General features: G+C 46.0%; 1 pseudogene; it reads right to left on the bottom strand.

The window, feature by feature from the left end:
• Positions 1 to 725: 725 nt before the first annotated feature.
• LOC147260873 (cellular tumor antigen p53 pseudogene) lies at positions 726 to 1,197 on the bottom strand (annotated as a pseudogene).
• Between the last annotated feature and the right edge of the window lie 4,333 nt (positions 1,198 to 5,530).

The raw sequence follows: 5,530 nt of genomic DNA, 5'->3' as shown, positions 1-5,530 counted from the left end.
GCAACATTACATTGACCCATAACCCTTTTTCAACAACAAGAGACACAAACAAAGTCATGGAAGAGGCTGCAGTGATTCCTCACATGAAAAGATCTTCCTCACAAACTCGTCCTCGTTCATTGTGGTGTGAGGGACGTTTTCCTGTTCACGTCAGAGGATCCCCACGGGCACGTCACTGTACGAACCTCCCTCATCATCAACGTCCTGAAAGAAGGAGCAGGGCATGATCACGTTACCATGACAACACAGCGCTACAAACAGCCTCAGTAAGTACAAACACAGCCCACATGTCCGCCCTGTTCAGTGTCCACCCACTGCCCAGTGCAGACACCGCTACACTCAGGACAGGTGGAAGGAGTTTGCCTCCTCCAGACTTCCAGCTGAGTGGACGCGGAGTCCGGTCATCAAACTGGTGCTTTGAGCGGTGGATGTCCGCTTCGAGTCGAGTCGAGTGTTGGTTTGTTTGTGTCAACCAAAAGCGGACGGTCGCCGGACATGTCGGACCAAAGCGCAGTTATGAGTGGGCAGACACCACGTACTCTCACTGGGTCCCACAATGTAGACCCCCTTAGCAAGTCAGCTGCCAACTTACCGGGACGACTGCTGGTCCGTGGTCCGTGGTGGAGCTAACTAGTTCTGGTGTCTGGCTCAGCTCAGCTTGCATTAGCTGTCTGGGAGCAACATACAAGTTACCTGGTTAGCTACCTTGCTAATAGCAAACTAAGCTAACGACTGCTAGCGTTAGCGGTTGCTCTGAGCGCGGCGCCCCGGGGGGGGGGGGGCTCCTTGCTGACCAGCGCCTCCACGGGGCTGGTCTTGGCCAGCTGGCAGTAGTTTGTTGAGCAGCTCTGAAAAAGTGAAGTTGACCGACTTGGCCGTGCCGGTCTGCTGGAAGTGCAGCTGAAAGCCGTGTTCTCCCGGATGGTCCGTGGTGACGGGGACAGTGGGGGTCAGGGGGGAAACGCCATCTCGGGTGGAGACTTCAGGAAGCAGCTCAAACAGTTTCTCGTCAAAGTTTTTGGCCAGTGCCTCATCACTGATGTTCGGCATCTCCATGTTTCCAGCGTCGGGCCTCCCCTCCGCAGCCACAGGGGGAATTGTGCTGATGGAGGCGGTTACCACGCTCTCCCACAATTCAGTGAAGGAGTCAGGCAGGCCCTGGCTCAGAGGCAGACTGTTGTACCCTTGCTCTTCCATCCTTTATTCCCCTCTTTTCCCAGGTGAGAGAAAAAAAGTCAGGAAGAGCCGATCACTCCTAAACTAGGAGGAAAAATATCCAAAAAAGTAAAAAAGGTGTGCCAACAAAAACAACGTTTCGACCTGTACTGGGTCCTCCTCAGGTTCGGCACACAAAAAACCGACTGGCTCGCTTGCAAGGGCAGTGTAGCAAGAGCTGTTTTCCCTTCGCTGTCCTTTTTGTCAGAGCAGACTACACGCTCCTCGATCTTGGTTCTGGACTGGACCTGATCTTTGCATATGAGACACTTTCTTACACGTGGCGAACAGAGGGAGCAGGTGGCAAATGTCCGCAGGGCCCAAACAGAGTGTCTCTCTTCCTGTCTGAGCACACCATTCACTCCTCCAGTGACTCGATGTTGCTGGTCAGAGATGCACTGCGGGTTCCCACCTGGCCGCTGCTCTTCTCTTTGTGGCATTTAGCCAGAGCCTTGCACAGGCTGGGGTCGGGACACAGGTCTGGAGGGGACTGGTCCTTCTTGTTGCGAATGGTCAAATCTGCTCCGTTAGCAGCAAGGAAGCAGGCGATGGATGCTGCACTCTTCTTTTCTGCCCCCTGGGTGCCGAAGCCCATGATTAACGTGGTCTTGGAGGGTTCCCAGGGTTCCACTTTGCTTTTTTGTCTTCTTTTTTGTTTTGTTTTTTTTGTTTTTTGTTTTCTATGTGTGCAAAATAAAGAATTGAATGTTTTTGATAAAAAATGAAATGAAAAAATGAACTAAAGTAAAGGGAAAAAGACCCTCCAAAGAGCTATTCATCCATTTGGATATAAAACAAACTTGAAAACAAATCAAATGAAAGACGTCAACATGTGCCCCCGGGCCACGTTTCAACACAACACGTGTCTTCTTCAGGCTGGGCACTAAGAACAGACATGGCCTCCAAGCACCAGAGCCTGGAATCTCTTGGATGGTCAGAGTCCCAGGGAAGGCACTCTTGTGGTCCCCTATTGACAGGGTTCACCTCTTCTATGCAGGAAAAAACCTTTGTGCTACCAGTTTGAACTGGTTTGATCCCTTTATTTAACTCTCTAAATGCTGGAGAATCATCACTCTATTGATACAATGGAGCTCCCTAGGAGACAGAAAGTAGTGATCCCAAATATATTGAACCCTTATTGACAGTGATTAGTCTGAAAACAAGTTTATTTTAACCCTTTACATTCATGAACTAATATGCTATAATAACTATAATAATTAATGTATAATAATGTACATTAATGACCCTTTAAACTAATTGACTAATATGCGCTTCTGAACTTTTTTATTGTATTAATTTTAACTATGTAAGATATCCTAAATCCATTTGTATATATATTCATCTATTTATTAATTCATTAAAATTTGGTTAGGTATCAGGTAAGAGTACCAACCTAGTTAAAGTGGTGCACTTTGGAACCGTAAGGTGTAGGAGGCTGAAAGTTGGTGCACGCCGTTCTGATGGTCGGTGGAGTGATTGGTGAAAGTTTCAAGTGGATTGGAGCAAAGGGGGCGGAGTTATTGGCGAACAAGCCCCTATTTTGATTTTAATTGGCGGATCACTTTTGAGCTGTAGGGGGCAGAGTGCTGAGACTCTGGCTACCCCCCCAAATTTGGGAACGGGCTTTCCAACGAGCCTAGTCCCAAGTCTGTAGGATTTTAGGAGAAGAGGGGTTTGGGGAACCGCGACCCACGATGGTCACGGGACCCAGGCACACTCCATCCAGTATTGTCATACCTGTTTCGCCCACATATCTTTACCCCATTGTACACAAATAATCATACAGACACAGTTTTTGGAAAGAACATTGTTTTGTGTCGACAGTTGAAAACCTTTTTGTTTTTGTACATCATGAACCCACTTGACTTGTTTAAAGTAGCCTCTTTTCGCGTCAGCTTTCTCTTCTGTCCGTGGTTTGACCTTTGACCGGACCAGGTCATCTTTAAGATTCTTATTTTTACGGAATGCAGCAATGATTCTTAGATCCTGATGGGGTTGGGTTGATCTCATGACCCTCTCAAAATCATTCTTGATATTCCCGACCAGCCTAACAGTAGAAGGGGAGAAAATGGTGACCAGTGGAAGAGCAGTGGCGACATGACTGGGCTTGGACCGGAGAGAGGTTTTGAAGCTGTGTCTTAAGAAGGTCCGAGAGTACCCTCTGCTGGACAAAGCGGAGAAGACCACCTTGGTGGCTTCTTTAAAGTCCTCTTTTTGTGTACATATTCTGTGGAATCTTTAATAACTGTGATTTAATTAGTCCTCTGAATGTATGCTTGGGGTGGTGACTGCTTTTGTGTAAGAGTGCATGTGTGTCCGTGTCTTTCAAATAAACTTTAATATCGACTTGAGTGTTAGTTTTGAAATGAGGTCCTTCAAATGTGGTTGTATCCAAGAAATGAACTGATTCTTGATTGATCGTAGCTTTAAGCTTCATGGAAGCATTGTGGTTCTTTAAAGTGTGGAGGAATACAGTGAATTCCTCTGCAGAATGTGTCCACACACCCCAGATATCATCCAGGTACCTAGAACAGCACCAGCTAAAAAAGTTTACTAAAAAACCTAACATTTTTCATACTTTATCTTTTGATTAATAAGACAATCAACAAGTTAATTTAATTTCTGGATGTTTATTCTACCTACAAAGTCCATTTGTCACCATGACAGATCTCCCAATCAGCATTAAGAATAGAAACAATGACTCAAACTAATGGCGCGGTCTGATGACGTCACATCCGTCACAGAGGCTCACTCCTGCACTCAGAGGTGGCCTTTTAGTTCCATCATTTCACGCTCTATTTACTGATTGATTATTGAGTGGAACAAAGCTCACTGATGTCTGGGTTCATCAAGGGTATCATTCAAGAAATCCTAACTTCAATCCCATTTTACAAAGTCTAGATCTGCCGTGGGTATTTTCTCGTTCCACAGCAGCTGCACAGCCACGCCCACTTCAGATTTTAAGGCGCCAACAAGAAACCATTTGACGACAACCACCACGGCGGGAAGCAGCATGGATCTGCTCCAAGACGACGACGCCTTATTTCTTGCTGATGTGCTCTTGAATGAGTGTGAGGTCAGCGGTACTTTAACGATATCTCCTTGAACTTTCTGAAAGGGTTAGGGTTGTGTTTTCTGTCCTCAAAATTCAAGGAGACATCTGAGATGTAATCTTGGTGTGATTGCTGCTGTTGTTGTTAGGACTGTGAAGACCCTGGCATGTCTCACACCCCCACTGGGATCCTGACCCTCATTCCTGAGGATGAACCGACCTCCCCTGACTCACTGCACCTTCAGTCTCCAGGTACCGCCATCATTTTGGAAGGAAGAATTGTCATGGATGACCTCGGGAATCTTCCGCATGCCATGTGCTTGCTCGTTGGACTGACTTGTGCTCTGAATTTGGAGTACCCTCAACAACGGAAGTACACCGTTGACTTCATCCAAAGGGTGCTTCTCTCACTTGGACATGAAGCCCTACAACCAACAAAACAGTCACTCCAAAATCTTCTGATGCAATGAGTGAATGTGTTCACGATGTGACTGTGACATGACATCATGGGTCACATGGATACCTTTACCCTGACTGGAAAAGGGTTGTTTATTTCTCGTTTGCTCCTTTTTTGTGGCCATGTCTTCTCTGTCACCTTCTCAACCACAGGAAGTAAAACTGTTTGTTTACATTCGACATTTATTTCCAACTTTGTAACGTTGTTTATTATCCTATATTTTGTTATTGGATTTACCTCAAATGGTCTTTTTTTTACTTTTACTGTGTAAGATTTATAACTTACCCCTGTTACTTACTTACTCCTATTTGTATGAATTTGGAACAATTTTTCTTGAAATAAAAGGTATTTGTCTTGTATAAAGAGTGCATGTATTATGAAATTTTCATTTTTTTTTAGAAATCCTCCTGATGAAGGGTGAGTCAAGAAGGGAAGGAATCCCATCCGGGACCAACGCCGTGGAGCTCATGCTCCTGGAGATGACGCACGTGGCCGGTCACCGTTGAGGCCTCAAACAGTCTGCTGGAAAACGGAGGCAGACCCCGACACTCACAAATTCACTCACCTCGATTCACTCCCAAACGCTGCCCTGGCGTACAGCCTGTACTCACAACTACTGCAAAACAAGCACCAGGTGACATCTTTGCTCTTTTTTTTGACAAAGAGGTCCTCAAAGTTTTGTGTGCCAACACCAACAAATGTGTTTGGGAGAAACAGGCCAAGGACAGGCGGATGGACAGATGGACTAACCTACCGCTGAAGAACTGAAAAAATACCTGGGCTTGTTGTTGTATATGTCGGTCTGC

This window comes from Aulostomus chinensis, chromosome 5 (genome assembly GCF_037954235.1).
Source record: "Aulostomus chinensis isolate RoL2024-O1b breed Wild chromosome 5, RoL_Achi_v1.0, whole genome shotgun sequence".
NCBI classification, from domain to species: Eukaryota; Metazoa; Chordata; class Actinopteri; order Syngnathiformes; family Aulostomidae; genus Aulostomus; species Aulostomus chinensis.
This window is presented reverse-complemented; position numbering and strand designations above follow the sequence as displayed.